The following is a 23,550-nucleotide window of genomic DNA, read 5'->3' as shown; positions in this document are numbered from 1 at the left end:
TATTACTTATGAGTGGTGTAATGAGCCCTGGAGCTTTCTCCTCATTGAGAAGTTTATGCTAAATTCGCCTATTTTAGAGCTGTAGGTTGTTCATGCAACACATACAAAACAGTTTGCTATGGATAACAATATAGTTCATACAGAAGTTGTTCAGTTTTTAGAGGCTGGTTATATCAAGCCTTTGTTCTATCCTTGTGATTGAGGGGAAAAAAATGAGTGTTTTCTTTTTAAATGGTGTCTCCAGCATGTGGGAAGAATAAAAAAAAGGTGGGGGGAGGGAGAGAGAGAAAAGAAAAAACAGCTTACAGTGCTGATTTAAAAAAAAAAAAAAAAAAAAAGAACTGTGTCTCGTTTCTTGACCTGCTAGTGGATTCCTGTGCTTACTTTGCAGGTGATGCAAAACTTCTCAGGTTAGTCGTTTGCATAGAATTGGAAATACAGGAGACATTCTGTCCTAGAGTAAAACAGCAATATGAAGTGATTCATCAATAATGCTTTCCATTTCAAGAAGCAGAGTAATTACATAGCTGTTTGACTTTGCTTTAAGATCATTCATGCGGTCTCTTCCACCTTTAAATTCAGGCCTTCTGTAATATATGAGGTGTCTTAAAATGCAAGTCATTTTCCTGGGAACTTAGGAGACTGTTTGCTGTACATGGAGCCCTAACATGCACTCCACTCACTTAGGCATTGGACTGACCTCTCCCACAGACTCCTGGTAAGATGAGAAGCTGGCAAAAAGCATGAAAAGGAATTCATGCATAGCTGGAAAAAAAGATATAAGCGAGTCTCAAACCTTTCATCTGGTTTCTCCACTGCTAAAGGAGAGGTTTCTATCTCTTCGCCCAATTTAGACAAGAGATTTTACTCCAGACATTTTCTTGCCCCTAACTGTGCAAAACCTGTCAGATCCTTTTCCTGACACTTTCTCCCCTGTCAGTCCCTCAAGAAGACTTCAAAAGAGATTTTCCCTATTGCAAAAGGAACCAGACATGGCCTTTCTTACTCACCCTGCATTTGAAGCATTGATAAGTAACATGTGGCTGGCTCCAAACTGCAAACTTTCCCAGCCATTTAAGAAAACACTATTAAACATAAGTGTTAGAAGAAAATGTAAGATTGTTCTCCTTTCTTTGCAATAGCTCTTTTTGCATAAACGTCCCAAGAGTTTTGATTGTCTCTCGTTGAAGCAGTCAGAATTCACTCCCGTCTTTCTGCTACGTGCATATTGAGAAGAAATAGGTTTTGATTTTTAATTTTTCCTTGTGAGAAGAGACCCTTTATTCATAATTTATTTTATGCTCCTTAAGCTTTATTTTTTTTTCTTTAATACCTGTCACTATTGGATTGTCACTATTTGGGGCATTTATTTCAGAGTGCCCAGAAGAAAGAAAAAATGTATTTTTAAAACCTGAGATTGTATAAGAGCCTGGAATCCAAATACACTGTCTTGTGTAATTGTTTAAACATACCACGCAGTTTGGAAAAAGTATGAACTGAAAGGTCTTTTCCATAAAATGTAGTTAGGGCTTGATCTTCAAAGACAGTAACGCCTGAGGAAGGCCTCTGATTCTTTTAATAAGAGTAGAGCTCTTGAAAGGCAGAGCTGCCAATGAAGAAAAATGTAACCTGGGGCGGGGTGGGGGTTTATGATTTTATTCAATAACTCCAGTCGGGTGCTTCACAGTATAAAGATAGGGGAGCATGGTAAAACAACATTCTTATTTCCTGCTCTGTTTGAGTAACAGACTTTAAACGCAAATGATAGAAAAATACAGCGAGATGGAAGATTAATCTAAATCCACATTCAGATTTCTCACCTAAATTGTCGGGGCTCTTTGATCAGTTCCCCCTGTTGAAGATGACTTTCCTGCCCCTGGTGAGCTCTTAGATCCAACGAACTCCCTTGCTTTGGTCACTTTCTTAATCAGCCGTTTCAGTTGTGCAGAAGGGGTGCCCTCCTCTCTGCCTGCGTACCGGACAGAATGGGTGATACGGCTGTATCCCTGCCTGAAATGTCTGTTTCCAGTAAGTCTTTGTGAAGAGAAGTTAGTCTTGCAGGCTGTTAATAAATATAAAGTTAAAACCACAGTTGAGGTCGTGCACATTCCGTAAAATAACATGAAAAATCTGATGTATCATTCTTTACAGTGAATCAGTTTGAAGTTAGTGGGGTTTTTTTCCTTTCTTTTTTTAACCTTTTTTTTTGTTGTTTTTTTTTTTTGTTTCTTAGCATGAAAAGTTCCGGTATGGAAGAGTCTAGGTCTTCCACTTATTCTTCTGACTAAATATTTGAAGTTGCAGACAGTAGGGTTTTTTTACTTTATTTTCACTGTTTTGATACATTTTTCTCATTTAGTCTTGAAGGAGGAAAAAAACCTTTTACTTATAGCGTGAAGACAATTATATTTTCTGTACTTCTGTGGAACTGGAGGACTTCATCTGTTAGACTTCTTTCCTGTTCATATGAAGAACCTTTTTGGAACTCAGTTCCTATTTGCTTGGCTGGTTGCAACCATATCCTGTAGTGTGCATAAAAATGTACACTGTACATTTACACTTGATATGCATCTCCTCCACCCGTCCAGCTTTCTCTGCTGGTGGTAATACTCATATGTTGAACTGAACTTTTTACTGTGACCAGTTGCATCAAAGCATTGGAACTCTGCCCAGATACTCATAAAAAAACGAAATACAGTGCAGGACATATATTGTGCGAACTAAGGTAGTCAAAGAGGATTCAAACCAACGATCAGAAAAAGCAGATCTGTTCAACATTTCTGTAGTTGCTGCCTTTCTCCTAAAAAGCACCTGCTGTGTGTGAAGTTCTTCTTGCTTTGCACATGTGAAAGAGTTTTTTTTGAGAAACAGCATTTTCTACGTAGGTTCCCATTACAAAATAAAACGTGATTCTTTATATCTTAAGCACCAAGTTGACAATTGCTTTATCTCAAGAGAGAGGAAAGCAGAGGTTCTCTGGAAGGATCAGACTAAGCCTTATCACTCACAGCACTTCTCTCGCTGGGGGCAAAGCTGTAAGGGGAGAGCTTAGCGGTGGAAGATGAGGAAGCTTTTAAAATAAAACAAGAGAACTGTCATCCTAGGATCCTTCTAGAATTGCTGCTGCTTTTGTGATCCATAGTGGTAGGGAAGGCTATGCAAATTCATGCTGCCTTTTAGAGAGTTAATAGATACTTGAAGCTAAGGTCCATATTTTTTCAAACACATTTCTAATTCTGGCATTTATGAAGAACTTCTGAAGATGAAATTTTTCCATTGAGGATTTAGATGAAAGATGTTCAGACTTTTCCAGCCTGTGTATCTTTGGGAGGCATTTTTGTTCATTATGCTAAAGTCCTGAATCTTTTTTTTTTTTTTTTTTTAATTTCCCCTGCTAGTGTCTGGAAAGTGTTGAAGAGTGTTAGATTGCTCTTCACTGCTTTCCCTTTCTTTCCTGTGCCCCTATCATGGAAGCAGTTTTCTGGCAGCGGATAAATTTCTGTATCGCTTTCCCTGTCAGATTCCTTGGACTGTGCGATAAAGCAGTTCTATGCTAGGCAGGAGAAGGAAGAAGACAACGTTAATGTAAAGTTCCTGATTGCACTCGGGGTCAGAAAAGCTTGGCTGTTATTTCAAGCAGGAATTCTAGGGGAGTAAATGTTGCTGACTAGTGGAAGAGAAGAAGGTGGCGTTTGGGATTTTCACCAAGCAGAAAACATGTCAATTTTCAGCTGCTTCGGTTGATACTAGCAATCTTTTAAAAGTTAGTAGTACAGACTGTGGAGATTCTGTTAAGTAGGAATTAATGAAGAACAGCTCTTGGGAGCACAAGAGGTGATATTATTCAGCTGTTTGTGATGTGCTGATCAACTTTTCAGCTCATTCTATATGATGCTGGAATTAATGCTGAAAATGCTGATTCAAAGTTGCTGTCTGGCCTATATTAAATCCATAGGCTTGTAACTACAAGAAAATATAAAGAATTTAGTTGAAATATTCCTTCCCAAAGGCAAAATTACTCCGTTTTGCTAGCATTGTCACTATTAACTAAATTTATTTAAATATGCAACCTTATCTCCACCATACTGTACAGATTTTTAAATTGTTCCTTAATTCGAGAGTTAATCTTCTGTTTGATTTCTTGAAAAAAATCTATATATCTTTGTGAGCTTAAGTAAATGTAGCTAACTATGTGTCAGGTCATTGCTGTTACTTTATGGTGGAGGTTGTTTTTTCAACCTACTCTGGTTTGGCTTTATTCGTTCTTAGGCTGAGTGTGGTGAATGAAGAGTAATTGTTTAAAAATTGAACCTTTTCCAAAGTAGTCATAAGCCTTAAAACTCTCTTCCACTAAATACTGGTTTAATCTTTTCAGCAATAGCCTGCTTGTAGGATTTCCCCCCCCCCCTTCACACATTCAACTGTGTTTAGTAATGATGGCCTCCTTAGCAAATGTTGATATTAGAAAGTTTGTGCTTCCCCTCTGAAGCTGGGTATATTTCTTAACAGTTGAATTTTAATGACATGGAGGGTTTTGTCTGTTTACTAATGACCAATGACTCTCATAAAGAAGACTTTGTGTTTAACTTTACTAAATGTGGAACTACTTTTTAAGGTTTGATTTAGTTATGTATCTTGCCATGTCAGGTCAAAACAACATCAGTCAAGTAATATACAGCTGGAGTTCCCTTAATTCTGTTCTTAAGGATTTGTTCTCTTAACTGTTTTCAGAGGTGTAGTCCCTGTTCGCTTTTGATCAGCGTGGAGCGCTGTAGACTGTATTCTGTGTTGTATGGTCTTTAAGCTGACAAGAGTCCTGGTGGAGAGGGGATGGGGAGAAAGATTTCTAATGTAGAGTAAATATGAGTCTGATTTACTTACACTTTGTATGCATTCAGGAGTTGTTTTCAGTGGTCAACAGTGGCAGCTATTGTCTGAGGCTGACACCTAAACATAGAGAAAGATATGCAGGGTTTCATGTCACGCAGTTCAGTGTGAAGTTTATGCATACAGATAGTTGGAGTAATCTATAATTGGATCTGTTGATTTTAGATTCAGTTTATCCGTGTCTCGGGATTAACATCGGTGCATTTGCACAGATCAGTGACTGGTGATTACTGAAACAAAACCGTTTGTCCTCAACTTAGTCCCTCTTTAATTGCAAGCATGTCAGTAGACCACTTACACCTGACAAAGGCTATAAGTTAAGGTTAATTCTTGTAATAAGCTAAAGCAGTCGGTTTCCCAAGTATCACTATTTAACAACATGCAATAGGGCCCTGCATGGGAGTAGGTAAGAAGCAAATGAGTAGCAAGGCCTGGGCAAGAGCACCATGGGTCTAAGAAGGGGGATAGATGCAAGTGCCAGGTAAGGGCACAGTAGCTGAGGATGAGGGTTGGGGAAGAAGATCAGTTGGGTGCAGGGGTTTGGGTCTGTGCCCCCGGCTCTATCTGCAAAAGGAAGGAGGAAGAAAAGAGCTTGGGTTGTAACAAGAAAAATGCTTTGGACCCCAGAGCTAAAAAGACTGTTCACCAGAACAGTGCATTCTTACTGTTGCTACCAGATTGCTAAGGACAGCTCAACTTTGGAAATGGGTTCTGTAAAGGAGAATCTGTAGTGTTACTCAGAAGCCTGGGAGACTTGAGCTCTTGCTTCATAGTCATGCGATGATGATCATTTTGGTGGAAGACTAGTTCTAATGTTGAAGAAAGCTTGGAGATGAAACGGACAATTGTTTTAGTAAATAGTTCAATTTCCTTTTCTGTACAATGAAAAATATTAGGACTGTAATACTCAACATTCATTCAGAATGGTAAGAATGACATCCCTGAAAGAGACCAAAGAGATGCTGAAGTCAGAAAAAAGTGTTAATGGCAGGCTTCTGTTACCATGTTGCTACTGAATTTTGCTTTAGAGTGCAGGTAGTTGAAGACCCCGCAAGATGGGGAGCAGTTTGATCTCATCCTGAGCAGCGCACAGAGTCTGATTCAAAATGTTTGGTATCAGAGTCGCTTTGTAACTGTAGCTGTAATATACTGCAATTCAGTATCTTTTTGCAAATATCTGTGAGGTTGCTACAGGAGAGTTTTAATTTAAAGAATGAGTACTGCATAAAAATGCAGAAGCCTGTTACAAGGAAATTGAAAGTGTACAGAGAGTGGATAGGCCATTTAAAGACTCTGGATTAGAACTTGGATGAAATGTAAAAAAGTTAAGGAAAGTTAAGGAATTTATTAGAAACAAGGAGACATCTTTCAAATAGCTTGTTAAAGACATGAGAAGCTATAATAAATCATTTCAAATGCATCAGAAATGGCAGACTGTGGAGCGGACAGATGACTGAGGCATAACAGGAGCGCTCAGAAAAGATGAGGTCACAGAATAAAAATGAAATGCTTTGTGTCCATGTTCTCTTCTCTGGGAGGTTTTTGTGCAGGAACTTTTCTCTACAGGTGATATTTTGGGAATTAGTCTCCAATTGAAGTGTTGATGGAAGAGATTTTAGGGGAGGGGAACAGAAAGTAGCAAATTGCCAGGAGTAGATAATATTTACCCAAGAGATCTTAAGGCAATTGTATGTGAAAATGCTGATCTGTCAACTGCTATCTGTTACTTAAGAGGATCAGAGGTGTGATAGTTGGCGAACGTGATTTGAATATATCAAAAGCATTCCAGAAATGGTCAGGGTACTGCAGACCAGCAAGTCTGTACGGGCAAGTTGGTGGGTGTCATTAAAAACAATGAAAACCACAGAACTGGTAAACATGTGGTCGTATGTCATTTATCTTATGATTTGAGAAAGGTGAGCTTGTACATTCCAAGTATGTGATATTTAGCCTTCTGGTGGACACGTGGTTAATTGGGTCCCTTCTTTTCTTCCTTTCAACTTACAGAATTGAAGCTGCCAGTGGTATAAAATACAAAAAAAAGTGACCATCTTTGTTCTCTCATCATGTTATTTTGTGGCAAATATACTTATTTAATAACCAGAAGCACTGTGCTGTACTGCAGCCTAACTTTTTTGGGTTAAAATAGATTGATGTCAATAAACAAATAGATCATAAGAAACAGTGGACTAACATTAACTGTATTGCCTCAAGTGCACAAAATATCCTGTGTGTGGTCAAATCTTCTGTGACTGCAGACCTATATTGCTTTAGATGGGAAGGTTTTTTCAGTTTTGGTCAAGTTCTGACCACAAGACGTAGACAGAAACTTATTTTGTGGTGAATGTGGCATGGTTAATAAGTAGACTAATATGAAATCTGCTGAGTCTGTCGTCTTCATACACGATGGCTTGGTTGTGTTTGGTTGCATGTGGCTTTTTTTTTTTTAGTACTGAATCTGAGTTTATGTTGCGGATGATGCTCCCTTATTGGTAAGAGGACGCAAAATGGATAAGGTACAGTGTCTTCCTTCTATCAGGAATGTTCAGGAAAAAGTCTTTGGATTAATTTTGGCTTCATGTGAGTTCTTCCCGATGTGCAGCCTCTTTAAGATGTCTAACATTTTAAGTTTCTTCAGCGTTAAAAGTCTGCATTAGAATTAAACGTCAGTTTTTCCTTGCTAATTCATCATACGTACATGTATGAATATGTGGATTGAAAGAGAAAATAGGCATTTTGTGAACTTCATGCTTTCTTTAAAAGAGAAAAATACCTGGTTACAAGTAAGAGCTGTTTGATACATTTGCTTCAGTAGCATCTCCTTTGAAAGAATAAACAGTTGTACAAAGCAATAAGGCTGTGTGTAGTGAGGATTTTTTTCAGCTACTTATGTTCCTGAGGGAGCAAGAACTGCCATTTCACTGACTATGTATAAAGTTGCTGATGACCTGTGAACATTTAAAAAGATAAGTAACTGAAAAAATCCTCAGTATCTATAACATCAATTTGTGTGAAGTTTTAATCCCTTAGTGATGGTGAGATGATTTTGAAATAAAAATGCTAGACCCGATGAAAGGCCCTCTCCTGCTTCTTTCAGCGGTGTGCCAGTTTTGTACCAAGTGATTGCAAACGGGGAAAGGTTACAAAAGAGGTCAGGTTACTTCCACTGAAATGTTTTCTTTGATCCAATCTGTCCTTCTGGCTTTGGGGAGATACACTGTAGAGAAATTTATGCTATTTAAGACATAAAATATCAATGTGGAACCTTGTTATTTTCCATAACTTTTGTCAGGTGGAAGAAAACGTGTATTTGTAGATAGATACTGATAAGCAGGCATGCTTTAGAGAAACATTAATGAGTTCTTTTATTTTTGCCATAATTTATAATGTTGCATGTTTTCAATTAATCTTGCCAACTTGGACCAAAAAGATCCAGTTGTGAATTAAGGCCCTGAGTGTAAATTAACTTTGACGAAAGCAGAGATTTTTGGATCAGCTGTAACGTCTGTATTTCAATGAGTATAACAAAACTGAGTTGTAATAGGCTGGTGGAGGTGGGAGGGTGGTGGTGGTGGTGTTTTAAACAGAATTTCAGACGTGGAATTTTAATAAAGGATTTTTCATATAAAGGTGTACTTTACTTATTTACGTGTCACAGTAACATTGACATATAAAGATGTTAATACTGTGGTGAGATCCAGAAGCATGTGTGAGTTGTGTAAGATGTTTGCTAGCTATTCAACTTATTTATCTTTTCAGGATAGCAATGATGAAATACAGAAAATCTAAAGTCTTTGAGATGTACATTAGCTTCAAGCGTTTACTGGAGGAGGGGAGGCATTCTGGTTGCTTGAAAAATATTTGATGGAACTGGTTAACCACCGTTTCCTTTTAAACTTTGTTTACTTTATAGTAATCTCCATGGAAATAACTTTTTCTAATCAAGTTCACCTGTATTACCACAAAACCTCCTCTCCTCAGCTTTCCTCCCACTCCCTTCCCTGCATGTTGATAATTTTTTGATTTATACTTTACAATAAATCAGATATGTATTTTCACTTAATATTTCTTATATTACTAGCTGCTGAGCTTGGTATTCTGAAAGCCTATTTGTCTGCCTGGTGACACACTCTCGCAGCATATTTTAACTGTGTGTCTGCAGTCACACTGCTGCTGCCAGATCTTTCTATTTGCTTGGTAGCTGCTGTGTATTCATTTTATTCTGTTTTGTATCTCAATGCAGAAAGTCCTATGTATGTTATGTGGCTGCTTTATCTAGGCCAGATTGGGTCAATGTGACAGACCCTTTTACCTCTCAGGTTAGTGAGATGGAAAAATACATGCCAAAGCATACAGCCCTGGTGCTGTGCAAGTTGTAAGAACTTAATGAGTAAATTCTTGTTTTTAAATCCACTATTTCCATTTTTCTTCTTTGGTACTTAAAATGACTAAGTGATCTGCTCTTCCTAAGTATTTCCTCAGTCTTGCATGTTCCTGTCTAGTATTTTAGAGCCGCGTTCATTTTGTGTAACTGCTTCTGTTATAATCTCAGTCTAGTCAATACTGGTGATGAAGCCTAGAAAGTGATTCCTTCAACCTAATCTTCAATTAGAAAATGAGTTCAAATGTTTTTTAAATATCTAAAGTTAGGTAAAATGAGTCCCACTCTAGGACGTAATGAATTTTTGAAAACAAGTGTTGAAAATTAACATTTTAATTTTATATTGCTTATGCGTAATATGAATGGTAAATGAGCATTTTATTACTTTAGTATCAAGAAGTTTCCTTTTCAGACTGGGAACTCTCATCATCCGGCAGCTTTGTGCCTGATTTTTCTCTCTTGAATCTAAATCATCTGCAATATCTCGTAAGTTATTTACTGATAATGTACGAACTATGGTTATTTACCCACTAAACTCCTCTTGCACGGTCAAATGGGAGCTATTTATCCTTTTCTGTTACCCAGCATAAGTGTTTCTAGGCACTATCAGGCAGCTTCCATATTTCTCTTACTGAAGTGTACACTCTCTGCGTTGTCCACTCATTTGTGTGGGCGCTTCGTCAGCACGAGTAAATACCATTTGCTTGTCTTACGGCTGAAAGTGAAGACTACAGATTAACTACACAGAAAATAATTTCACAGGAAAGAATACTCAATGGGTTTAGAAAATCTATGTGAGAGCTGTGCACCACTCTAAACCCCTTACTACAATCACACTTAGGTCTATTTTGGGATATAAGTGGTACCCAGGTTTGAAGCACTCTCTGCATCGGAATTTCAGCCTTAGTCACTTAAATTTATCTCCAGCTTTGAAGCATCGTGCCTAAATTTAAGTTCTAAAGCCTTAAGAGCGAAAACGTTGTGGTACTTATTTCTGAGATGCCAGAAAGAGTTTTTTTGCTTTTAAGTGAAGAGATCCTGGACAGATTTGCTGCACAAGGAAGAATCATGCTCTGTAGAAGAAAAAATAAAAAGAAAAGAGTAGTTGGATAACAGTCATGTTTGGTTAGCCAGCCAGCACGTATGCACCTTGAGGATTCATTATAATTATTTCTATTTGTAATGCTCAGCTGAGTTTCACTGTTTTGGTGATGTTGGCTTTGTTGTCACTTTTTTAACCTGTATCAATATTTACACAGCATTCTATCAAAATATTACTGTAAAATTGAGCTTGAGAAACAATTTTGAAATAGGTTAATATTGTATTAAACTTTCTAATAAGTACGAATGAGCTGAGAGTCATTTTCTAGGCTGTGTGTTTTCTTGAGAGGCAGCTACAGCACTATCGGCATCCCCTAGTTGGCAGAAATATCTTAGAGTTTGAGATAGGACTAGAAGCCTTTAATTCTGTAGGATTTTTAGAGTAAATTTTCATTCTTTTTGCTCTCTATGTGTGGTTTTTGTTTGTTTTGTTTTTAGTATAATTTTGTCTTGTATTGCTTAGTATTTATGACAAGTTACAAGTCTGTATTTTGGGATTTGCTTGCATGTGTCTGTGTTGTTTTAAGCCCTTGCCCTGTGAAGGGAATTAGCAGGTTTGGGGAACTGGCGTAGGTGCCCTGGCGTTCTTCGGCTTGCTCTGTCTGACTGTTGTGTGACCCTGCTTCTACCTCCTTCCTTACTCACCCACCCCCTGCCCCCAGCATAAAGCTGGATCGGTCATACAGAGAAACTTTTCTTGTAGGTTTGTAGTATATGAGAAACTCTAATTTTGGCAAGGCAGACGGTAAGCAAGGCAAGAATCGTCCCCCAGTGGATTTGTCCAAGAACGCTGAGCAGCAAAAGTGAAATTCTGGGGAAAATTATGAATGCTGCTTGTGCTTTCAATCAACAGTGCAACCATTCCTGCAACAATATAGTGAAATTACTTGCAGTGTGAAGTACACAGTACTCTTGGCTGAAAGAATTGTGCTGCTTCTGTTCACCCATTACTACCTGAGTTGACTGGTTGCAAAGGAATAGAAATGGAAGGTGTTTTAAGCAAGTTATACCAACGTGTACTTCTTTGCAGACAGCTATAGGGTTTGAATTTGCTTTGCTTGGGAAAGTAAATTATTGAAAGTCCTCTACTTCTGTGATTTCCCAGTGATGTGGTTGCATACTTCTCTAGGTGTTTCAGAGACGATACCAGTCTTCTGGAAGCAGAGGCCATATTTTAAAAGGTGGTATTTACATACTGAGTAAGTATTACTTGCTAAAGAGTATTTTCTCATGTTTATTTCATCGTGGTATGCACACAATATCACAGTCTTTATTTCTGCAAGTTTTTTCTCTCTCCGCACACTGGTGCTCACACCTGTAGTTTTAGCAAACCCAGTTTATTCAGGAAAACATGCAAGATGGTGCTTTGTCTTGCCTTTTTGTAAAGGGGGATGGCCCTTTGATAGTTGCTTCTTACCTTGGGTATTGCTCTTCAAAATTGTCAAACGCAAATGTCTCCTTACTAATAGTACCTTGTCCTGATGATTCTGCTGAAGGCCTGTGCAACACAGTTCGAGATGTTGCTTCTTGTTGATTGATCCAAGTTAAAAAGTGACCTGCTATTACTAAAGATCAAAGGAGCTCCTTTCTTTACTGATATTGCTGGAGCTGACGAGTAAATGCCAGCAATACATAGTAAGAGAGTCTGCTGTGTCTGGTTTTACCCAGCAATAAGAATCCAAAGAGATAACTTCGAGATTCTAAATGTGGGTTGACTGGAGTTAAGGGAGGAAAAAAAAAATTTTTTTTTTCCAAAATATGTTAAAGAGGAAAAAGATAAGCTGTACATGTGGCCTGGTGAATTCATTCCAGAGGGGGATGAAACTTCCGGGCACTCGGGAACAGTGGGGGTTTTCTAGATGTCACAGACAGCATCCTCCTCTTATTTATTCTATGCCTTTTCTGAAATTCAAGGTGGGGGAGGAAATCATAGGAAAGACTCACTCTAAAGGGCTAAATTCTTCTGCCTTTAGCTCTAGCATTTCAGGACTGCAAGCGTTGTTAAGGCTGAAATTTCTTACTCCAGTGCAGCGTATAGATGGAGCCAAGTTTCCAGCAGTTCCATTGTGAAAGTACTGCTCGCAAGTAAAAGTAACAGCTTTTTGAAATGTCCCCAAATCTACCTGTCTGGCAAGCAGCTGAAATAAAAATGTCTTGGCAGAGTTAACGTGCCATAGACATGTGGATTTCTGAGAATGTCACACCTTGTCTGTGCCAGTAAATGACAATAGTGTCCATTCTACACACTTAATCTGACTTGGCTGGCAGTTCTCCATTCCTGTCCCCTCCCTCTTGTTTCCCACTCCCTCAGATAACTTTATCCTCGTAATGTAGATATATACAGCGTGCTGGCAGACTGCAAAGTGAGTCAGGTCTGGATTTCATTTCTTCTTCAGCTTTGTGTGATCTAGTGCACATTCCTAACATGTTACAAACAGCTTGTGTCTCTGAAAGTGCAATATCAGTTTTCAGTGGCAAAAGCCCTGAAAGGAAACAGGCCGATTCTTCCATGCACAAACAGCTGGGCAGTTGTGGATGGAATTAATTGCTGATATATACTGACTGTGTTTTTCTTCTCTTGTCATTTCCTTTGCAGCTGTGAAAGGCAAGTTTTTTTAGACTTTGAAAACAACATAGACCTTTTCAGCAGCAGTGATATAAAATTACTGAAATATGTAAGTTTATTTGGATTTACGTACAAATAAAACACGTTTAAAGCTGTGACAACCACTGCTATTAATGGCAGTATTCAAATTCTAACGGCACCTTTCAAAAGCCACTTCTGACTTTGAATTTCTAGCTTGAAAAATCTTTTAAGGGAGGTTTGACTTTCTGAAAGCAATAGTCAGTGTCTTCTGAAAATAGGCTGCTTGGAGGAGTCTTAAATTGAGCATTGAAAATCAGTAATCAGTTCTGAAAACGTTCCTCTTTCATCTGTAGCCTTGGAGCTATTATTTCAAAGAGACTGATGCTACTATATTCAAATGTTAAATAGTCAAAGTGCATAAAATGAGTCAGGTTCCAAGCCAGCAGTTATGGGAGATTTATCACAGGGTTGGAAAACGTGCACGTTATCAGCAGTGTTGCATGTCAGCCTCAAGGCTTCACCTTAACGATTCAAAAACAAACCGCCCATCACAAATCAAAAAATGTTGTCAAAGGTAGACTCTAAACCCTAATGGTGTCAGAAACTGCAGCGTGCTGTCTGTAGTTTTAAAATCAGTGGAAAAAATTAGTAGCAAAATATTATCTTCAACAATAGATGCTACTTCAACCCTATATGTCCCAGAGATGTTTTTCCTCTTGTTTATAAAACTGTCCTAAATACACTTTTGCATTAGGGAAATTGTTAGGTCTCCCCTACTAGCAAGCTTATTTGAGCATGTAATTTACTCAGGAGAACATCTGTAAGCTCCAATAGCAAAAGCACTTTTGCCAACCTAACTCCAACTATCCCAGGGCTTTTACTGTTTTACAATAATTGCGTATTTTTATAAATAAGGTGATATATAGAACAGATTGTTGGTTTAAATAAATGCTAGAGAAAGTTTCTTAGACCTGATCCTAATTACCAAATTAATTAAGTTGTGCAAATATGCTGAAAATGTCCCCACCAGCTTGTGTTGTGCAATTACTTCAACCACAAGATGAGTATTTCAAAGGTCCCACTGAAACCAGGGACATTATTTGCGGTAAGAAATACTGTCCAGAGTGAGGAAGGGCTGACAGACCAAGATCTTTTTTAAGATCTTGCACAACTATTGGAAGGAGCCAGGCTTTCAGTCACAGTGCCCCACATCAGCCAGACTGTTGTAGGCATCTGTGTGACTGCCCTGAACTTGTGACAAATACAGCATAACGCACGTTGGTTGAGGCTTTTCTGCAAGAGCTCTCTACTACTACCTTGTATTTTATCCTGGCTAACAGGGCACAAGTAGACACCAAGTGTGGTTCACGGGACATGCAGGACATCGAGCTGAAGTAACTTGATGGTGAATCTCAGCCACAGGATCAAGAACGCTCAAGCAAACTGTAGTCGGTGGTTCAAAGAGTAAAGACTGGCTCCTCTAAAGTCTTTGAGTCTCTATAGTTACACAAAAGTTAACTGTTACATAAGTCATATATAGCTGCCCGTATTTTATGTTAAGTGTGCACATATCGTAGGCATCCCGTCCTGTATATGTCATAATAAGTACTTTTTTGGCAGGTATATGGAAGTTATGGAAACAATTAAAATTCCTGCACAACATTGGGTTACTTATTTGTTTGGAAGAGTGGGTGGTGTTTGGAAATAAAAGGCAGATCCTTACTTTAAAACAAAAGTATAAAAGCTTTCTGGAGTGTTTCTAACAGAAAGGTTTTTTGTCAATTTGTGTTTTGACAGAGAGGTTTGAGTATCAGGAATCTAATTCTGGGGTTTATCCTGTGATGTATCGGAAAGGTAAATATTTAAGAAATGGTAGAACTGCAGTTATTTTCATGGCTAGTAGCATATCTGTGTCCGTTTCAAGGCACTAAACAATGTATGAAAACAGTACTCTCTAATTTCCCCCTTAGTGCAAAAAGTTGTTACAAACAAATTTTAGAAAAGGACTGATTTCTGCTCTGGTTTGGTGTTCTTTCTTTGCTAATCCACTTTCATGTAGTACCTGTCTGACCGAGAGACTAAAAGTGGCAAAATTCCATTTCTAGGAATGAGTGTAGTTGATGAGCAGTTTAATTTTATTCTGCAGTGGATGTCATGGTCCACAGAGTCTGCAGCTGCAATTTCCAATAGAGTACCTGATGGGTTGGTGGCATTATTTACTTTGCAGACCTGTAAATGAGCTAGTGTTTGTGAATCTTGTAACTTCAATGTAGCTGTGGTTTCATTCTCCACCCTTCACTGGAGATACCGCTTCCCTGTGTTTTCAGGGTAGCTGTGTTTCCTTTCTCCACCCTTTTTTCATGAATAAACTTGAAAATATTTAGAACAAGGTTTCTTTAGAATTGCCACATCTGATGTGATTTGTTTCAACTACAGGTCTATGTATGTATGTATTTTTAAAACAATTGGGGAGGTATGGTGCAATATGCTTCCACGGAGGAGAAAAATAGCTAGTAGAGATTGTAAATTCTGTGGCGACACACAACTTTACATTAACCATGCAAAGGATTAATACTGTAGTTGGGAGGAGTTTGTGGTTTTGTCTCTTAACTCCCTTGCTTTTGGGCTTTTTTGTTTGTTTTGGGGTTGGGATTTTTTTTTTTTGCTAGACTGACTTTGAAACTGAGCAGACAAGTGTTCTGTCACTTATTTTGAAACACGTATTGAAAAGATTTTAATCGTACAAGCATCTTACTGACTGCTAAATGTCTCAAAATACTAATGAGTTCTGTGTCTTAATCAACCACCTGACTTGCTACGTTAAGTAATTATATGCAATTAAAAAATATTTCAGATTTTTCTGCATGTAACTTACAAGACTTGACTAATCAAATACATGTTTGGCAGTACTAAAGCTCGAGACATCGGTGCATGAACTTTGTGTAAGAGTGGGTTCATTCAATAAAAAATAAAAGGAGCATTTAAAGAGCCTTTTATTCCTGTCATAAAGATGCTTTGTGCTATTGCCGTTGTGTATTTGACAGAGCATTCGGGGATGGATGCTGCAGAAAGTTCTATCTCGTATTTTGATTGTCTTCTATTTCAAACTTGTCATTTTATCTTCAGTGTAGTGACATGACTGGTGAGTTTCGATTTATATGTTTGAATATTGTTTTCCAATATAGTTACGATTGCGTGATCTGTAAATCGGTTACTCTCTGTTTTCCTGTTCTCTGTGCTACAATTTGAAGAGTATGTGATCTGATTCTGCTTCTATTTACATCAAACAAAACTTCAGCTTCAGCAGGGCTGGGTTCTTATTTTCCTGGGATATACTCGCAGCTCACGTGAGCGTGATCAGACTGGGCAGAGAACTGATTCTGCTGTGATCTAGTACTGCGATTAGTTGTACTGCCCTTTGAGATTTTAATTTTAACTACAAAGTCAAACAAAACAAGTGTGACTTTTACAGCTGAGTATAAATAGGTAGGTAATTTGGATTTAATTCAAGATACATTTAAACATATCACAGTACAGGTCACACAGTTGTAGCAATTGTTGCACTGCAACTTGTTATCTTAGATAGTTATGTCAAAGTCCATCAGCTTCTGTGAGTATATATTTAAATGCGCATTCATCATGTGCGTAAGTAGCAGCAAACTAGATATTCTACCATGTACTACAGTCATTGTAGTAAGAGATACTGGAGAAGGCTGTTCTCATTTAAAACTACGGGAGAACGTATGAAGCAGCCTTTGTTAGTGTCTACTATAGCAGCATTGAATGTCTTAAATTATGCCAAATGTCGTCTTAATTCTTACAATAGGAACACATGACTAAAAAAAAATAAAGTTGCCTGTTAAAACGAATTTTCAGTCTCCAAAAAAAAAAAAAAAAAAACCACACCCAAGCATTTTAAAATAGATAAACTTGGACTGGGGAGAAAAACAAACAAAAAAGCTTCCAATTTCTGCAGGGTAAATCATGCTTTCAACATCTGGAATTTGGGCTTTTCTTTAGTGCAGTTTTGAGATATACAGTAGTAATCTCAAAGTTCTGTGAGGGCTCATAAAGCTTAGCCTAAGAGGTGGGTACGCAGTTCTGTCGTTAGCGTTTTGCATTGTTTCCACACTGGAGCACTCCGCTCCGTTCCCTCGCTTCACTGAGTACTGAGAGGGACAGAAGTTGACATCACTAGACTTTTCTGACTGGTACAAGGGAAGCAGCCTGAAAGATAAACTTTAACCTATCATCCTGTCCGATTTGCATTGTTACAGAAGTAAGAATTTACATGCTGTAGGGTCGATAGTAGCATGCAGGGACAATACATTACAATTTTAAGAATGTGTATTTGAAGTGTCTGAAATTGTATTTCTCCTCACTGATAGCATGTGGTTTTATATGACCAATACTTTAGCATTAGATTAAGTAATATCTATAGTAGGTATTATCTGTAACTGCTCAGATAGGAGAAAAGATGCAATAGATGGACAAATTAATCTAACAATATAAGGAAATGTGGAAAGCCACTGATTTTATATTTTTCACCATATGCTCTTGTCCAGTCAACAAGTGCACTCAACATAATTACCATCCCACTAACGAGACATCTGATTGCTCAGTGCAAAGTAGCAATGAACCTAAGCTCTGTTCCACCAAACCTACCAGAAAGATTTTTAAGGGTCTCCTTTCCCACTGAAATGAACACCTCACTCTCATTACCCTTAATAAAAGTAAGAGGAGTGCATTCAGTGACGGAATAAATTCCCAAGATGGCATAATTTAGTTGTGACATACTTAAAAAAAAGTGCCTGCCTCGTAGCTAAGCTTTTTACTATATGATCTGTTTTTCCATAATTTTGGCATAAGAGAAAGAGTTCTTTTGAGTATTTTCTCTGGCCTCAAGTAAGAAGATCTTAAGTACAACAAAAGTAAAACAAATTAATCAGAAAATTATGAAAGAATTTCGTCCATCACTAGTTTTGTTACATAAAAACCCCAAGGCCAGAGCCTCTCTGGGCAGCTTGTCCTGCTGCCTGGTCATCCATGTGGGGAAACGCCTTTCCCTCGTATCCCGTCTGAACCTCTCATGCTTCAGCTTAGCCCCTTGTCTCTTGTTGTCCCACCGTGCCCCACTGAAGTGCCTGGTCTGTCATCTTGATAAGCTCCCCATAGGCAACGGCAGGGGCAACTGAGGCCCCTCCAAAGCCACCCCTGCTCCATGTGTGACAATCGCGTTCCTGCAGCCTCCCCTCAGGGAGCCCCTGGCTGCTGGGGTGGCTCTGCCCTGAGCTCGCTCCAGTTTATCTGTGCCTTTCCTGTATTGAAAAGTTATTGCAACTCGGTAATTAAAGCTGTTATGTTTTCAGTATTTCTATAATTTAAGGCAGGGAAAAGCTTAACAGATTTTGATCAGGTATGAACCAAATTTTAGCTATAGGACTGTAAACATGCTCTCTCTGTAACAATGCCCGTAATGGGAGGCGTGCATGGAATGGAATAGATACTTTTTTTTTTTAAACAGATCTCCTTTAAATAGTATTTGAATGGTAAAACATGAGAACTGCACCAAAGTTTCAGCTGAGCAGATGTTTCTACAAATCGCCTACTAATAAAAATAAAACCATGATTTTTCTGTCATTCTGCAATTGCAGAGAGGGCTTGCCCTCCTGTGAAGCCGAGATCTTGGCTGACATCCTCTGACACACAGCGGGAATTCACTTCCTGTCAGGAAATGCTGTTATTCGATGTTTTATCTTGCTGAGGCAACCACAAGTGAACAATAGGCTATTAAAGTATTAGAACAACAAGTGTTATAACTAACCCAATATTTACTTTATTCTGAATGCCATGCTAAAAGAAGACATTGGCTACTCTTCAGAATTAATTTGGTAGTTAGTGTGTCAAGGCCTGAACTGTTTTTCAGTATTAAGCAGAAACGTAGTTGTAGAGTGAACTTTCAGAACTTCCTGTCATAGCTTCCTGTTGTAAAAGAGACAAAAATAAATACAGAAATCAAGAGTGTTGGCAAAGTAAGAGTTTTTCATAGTACGAGATTTATCCTCCTTAATTCTGAAACTTGTAACGCCAAACTATTATTTTATTGATTTTTGTCATTGTATTTCTATTTTCATTGTATTGTCATTGTATTTGAGTCTATGACTCAAAAGAGTTTCATCAAAATTTTTGCGTCCTCTTACAAATAAAGAAGGTATCAACCTTTCCATTTTTACTTAGTATCAGAAAGTCTGGCAGACTTTCACCTCATGATAAGAAGTCTGCAGACTTGATTTTCTCCTGAGTGCAACCTCTGCAGCTGTCTTCCTTTCCAATGACCATGCACATCTGTAAGTAATTTGATTAAATTATTCAGCTGGTATCTCAGAAGTTAGAGAATCAAACTCGTTCTACTGTGAATTTGTTGTGTTTCAGAGAAATGAGAATATAGGGAACTACATCACTCTACAAAAAGATGATCCATACCAGCTAAGTGCGCAATTAGCAGAGCTCTTAAATATGCACTTTTATTTCACTTTTAGATGCACTTTTATTTAAATATTAGTAAAGTATTTAAAATTGAAGAGTCTTTGCGTTTTGAGGAAAGTCAAATTGTACACGACATTCAGATGTTATAGGAGAGTAGCTGCTCCATTGTGAACCTGAAACAAGTCTCTTGTTGCCTCAGCTTTCACTCAAGCACATAGCCTTAACTACCAGAAGAGAAACCAATCCTCCTGAAATTTCACACCTTCCTAGGTGGAATTTTTCTGTCTCTGTTGCTGTGGAAAGAGCACATCCGGTATGTGAGTAATATCCAGATCAGTTGATCTTTCCATTATGAGAAATAACAAGATAATGGAAATAATTTTCTCTTACAGACTTGTATACCACCTGTCACATCTTAATACTTCTGTATATTTTTTTTTGTTTTATGCAAATGTCTAATAATGAAGAATTACTGCATTCAGTTTGGTTAATTGTCTACTCATTATGTAAATATATTCCCCAGTGTCCTGACTCAAAGCCTGTTAAAAGTTTCTGAGTCAACACTCTGATTGTAGAGTTGTCGGGTTGCATCCGAGAGACCAACACTGCAAACTTTGCCATCAGTTTAACTGAGGGCAAAACTGGCTCTTGATGCTGGAAGAAGTATTTAAAGTCAGGATGTACATCTCTCTCTCAGCTGAGGAAAAAACAAATGATGGCAGCAGCTGTAGCACGTGAGTGTGTGTGTCAGGAGTCGGCTGGGTTGGGCATAGTGGAGGCCCTTATTTCAGTAGAAGGTTGGCACTGGCCATGGCCCTCAAGAATTTTCACAAAGGATTTTCTGTTCAAAATCTAATGCAACAAGAACATTCATATGTTTGCAGAAGGTTTCCATGGAAACTTTGTAAACTGTGATGTTAACAGACAGAGGCAAAGGTTGTACTATTGTATAGGCCCTTTTGTAGTCTCTTTAAATGTTTCAGAGCAGCTATATTTCTTAATGGATACTCTGAGCCTACGTAACACTATGTTTAGGTTTTTCTTTTCTTTTCTTTTCTTTTTTTTTTTTTTTTGACTGGGTGCTCATCATGGTTGTATTGAGGAGGCCAGATGAGCTACAAGAATAACAATGAAGATGTGTTTTTCAGCTTTTTTTGTATAGAATCACTTGAATATTATGATTTGATTTGTCTTTTTATTAGTGAGAATGATAATGATGCAATCAGAAATGGAAGAGCATGAAAGAAAATAAGATTTCAGGCTATTATATTCCTACTAGTACGTTCCCAGTTCTGTTAAGCACTTTTATTATTGAGGTAAAACTAACTCTTTTAGGTCATCTTTCACTGTTGTTGGGTAATTTTGAATGCTTGTTATTTGTTAATAAAAGTAAACATCAGCATTAAAATTGCTTAGTCTTTTGTATGCTTTGGTGCTTTGTGCTGTCTTTAAGTTTATTCCACGAATTTAAATTTCCAAACATGTTTATTGCATTGCTTGTTCATTTTTCAGGAAATACTGCCAGCCTGGGCACAAACAAGTGTTGGCTCTTTCCACAAACATCTGATTTATATGATTATCTGAGTTCTCATTTGACATCTTTTACTTATGTACTTAATCAAACGCGTGATCGATTTCACAGAAGCCAGAGACAATTTGAATTCTCAGTTTTAAAGTGTTATGTGTTTTACTGCAAAAAGTAGAAAAACCTCTTAGGTGTATAAGACGTTTGCATGTAATATAGACAAGTAACCTAAAAGCATTGGTTTGCGTTTCCAGCAACTTAGTTGTGGAAGCATTTACAATTGTGCTGGCAATATTTCCTAATACAGAATGAAAGGGCAAAATGTACCATTAGCTCAGCATGGCTATTGAGCTATCTTTGGGCAAGTAGGCATGTAGGACTACCTGCTCGGCTGCGGCAGGATGGAGCTGGGAAAGGGTGGACTTTTTTAAATCTTTGCTCTCTCAAGTGTTCTGTAATTTTGACATATGTGAAATTATTGAGATTTGTATGCAGTGCCGTATCTATGACAGACAAGAATTACCTCCAAAAAAAATAAAAATAAAGCAATTAAAATAGTTTCATCTATTTCAGTGTTTTAGATACTATATGTCTTGTGATTTAAAATTTACCTGATTCCAGACAATGTTTTAAATACAACATGACAATAAACAGAGCATGTGCCTAGTGAAAATTTATCTCCTAAGTTTGATGTGACTTAATTGTGTAATTGCACTCATGAGGGCAAGGGATTGTGCACCAGATAAGAGTGTTTTTTCTATTATGATTTCTGACTTTTTTAAATCTGAAACCAAAAGTAATAGGAAAAAGTCTATTCATACAGCACGGAACTTTACATGCTTTTTTGTGTTCTGACTACTTTGCAGTGCTAACTCTGATCAATGTTCATAATTTATCACAGCGAGGAGGCATGATACTGATGAGGCAGGCGGAAGTCAAAATTCCATAGCTTAATTAAAAAAAAAAATCACGGCATCTTTGCTTATTGTAATGCACTTGGAGAGCACTGTGCAGTAATTAAAATATTTAAATCCAGCTATCTCACTGCCCAAAATAATACAATAAATTACCAAGTTAGAACAATGAATCTTAGTAATAATAATAATAATCTAAATACTGCTTAACTGCAAAAGAAGCATCCACTGTTATTGCTCCAGAAGCCTTTCGGCCTGCTCCTTAGACCAGATTCTTCCTGCAGATTCCTTTTTAGATTAGGAAATGGATGCTAGGAAAGATGCAGAGCATCCGCACTGTGATTAATGAGAAGCTACAGCGTGGTGGATTTGATGTCGTCCTACCCAGCATTGCAGCATGGCTGTGGAATCTGTCCTGAATGCAGCCTTTGGCAGGCATCTAATCACCTATTATTCAGCATTTCATTAATCATGTTTGGGGGAAGGGGAGTGTTGGGGTGTTCTCACACTAATACAGATATCTAATTCCATGACGAAAATAAAAGCAGTATTATGTTTTCACAGATGTACAAAAATATGTAAGTTAACTGTAACTGAGAACTATAGAAAAGCTGCTACATCCTTTAATTCTTCAAGTAGATGTGATCTGTATAGCCTCAGATGTTTTTGTATCAATAAGTTTCTCCGTGCTTATGGTATAAACTGAAATACTATGATAACCTAGGATGATTTTTATGAATGATGCAAATATTCAGAGACAAGTGTTGCCAAAGGCCAGCTTATAATGTCACCTCTACAGCAATTTTTGATTGATTTAAACTGATTTATTTGGATTTATAATGATATAGCTGAGAGAAGAATTTGCCCCCATCCATTTGCTCTCCGTCCTTAAAGATTCTGAACTCCTAACTCAAGTATTACGTGTTTGATCCTTGTTTTCCATTTAAACCTAGTCAAGGTTTAATTGCAAACCCCTACATACCATTTTCAGTCTGGGTATACAAACAAACTTTGAAAATTCCAATACAAAAATTCTTGTATTACTTTGTGATTTTTGTTATGATTCATTAAATTAAAATAGTTATAGCTAACTAATAGGTCCATGAAATATATTTCTTTGCTTAAGTTTTCTTGGAATTGTCAACGAAAAATAATGGAAGTCGAAAACGAAAGGGTTGTCCAGGGAAGGTCTCGGAGTCTTTCACGCTGCATATGTGACTGATCACAGGCTGCACATGCCTTAGAAATTATGACCTATTTCTTAGCAACTGTACTTTTGAGCTGTTGGTGTTGAAGCTCATTCAAAGGGCCCGGTTTTGTTTCTTTCCTAAGAGAGACTGTGAAAAAGATTTTCCTCTATCACAGTGCTTCAGTAAAAAGTAAATGTGGTCTGAAGCTGTCCGTGGTAAACAATGTTTGTTTGTGCCACCTTAGCTTTTAGGAGACTCTGTCCCTGATACGCTGGACAGGCTCCTCTCTAGATGTGAAGACCTGCTGGGTTTATTCACTTTTCGTGCAACCGCTAAGGTGAAAGAGAGGACAGTTTAAATCTCTGAGAGAAGTTTTTAGATGTCAGGTTGCCTTTGCATTCTGGAAACAATAGCTCCAGATGTTTGCAAGGTCCCTAGTACTTTGTTTAGTGTGCCAGAATGCATCTCATATTCTCTGA

The 23,550-nt window shown here is 37.8% G+C and overlaps 1 protein-coding gene across 35 annotated transcripts in view; it reads left to right on the top strand.

The window, feature by feature from the left end:
• The window catches only part of ADD3 (adducin 3), a 108,441-nt gene that overhangs the window by 43,632 nt on the left and 41,259 nt on the right, over positions 1-23,550 (top strand). For 3 of the 35 annotated variants that reach the window (XM_068949681.1, XM_068949663.1, XM_068949665.1), the window contains one exon: positions 14,754-14,810. The exons of 25 other annotated variants lie outside the window; for them this stretch is intronic. The gene's annotated coding sequence lies outside the window, so the exon portion shown is untranslated. Of the gene's footprint in view, positions 1-7,337; positions 7,404-12,970; positions 13,045-14,753; positions 14,811-16,077; positions 16,099-23,550 lie in introns of those variants that run through there. 7 more of the 35 variants (XM_068949684.1, XM_068949666.1, XM_068949685.1 and 4 more) reach the window with 4 other exon arrangements.

This window comes from Struthio camelus, chromosome 7, assembly GCF_040807025.1.
Source record: "Struthio camelus isolate bStrCam1 chromosome 7, bStrCam1.hap1, whole genome shotgun sequence".
NCBI lineage: Eukaryota > Metazoa > Chordata > Aves > Struthioniformes > Struthionidae > Struthio > Struthio camelus.
Note: the sequence above shows the minus strand (reverse complement) of the source record. Positions and strands in the feature narration are given on the sequence as shown.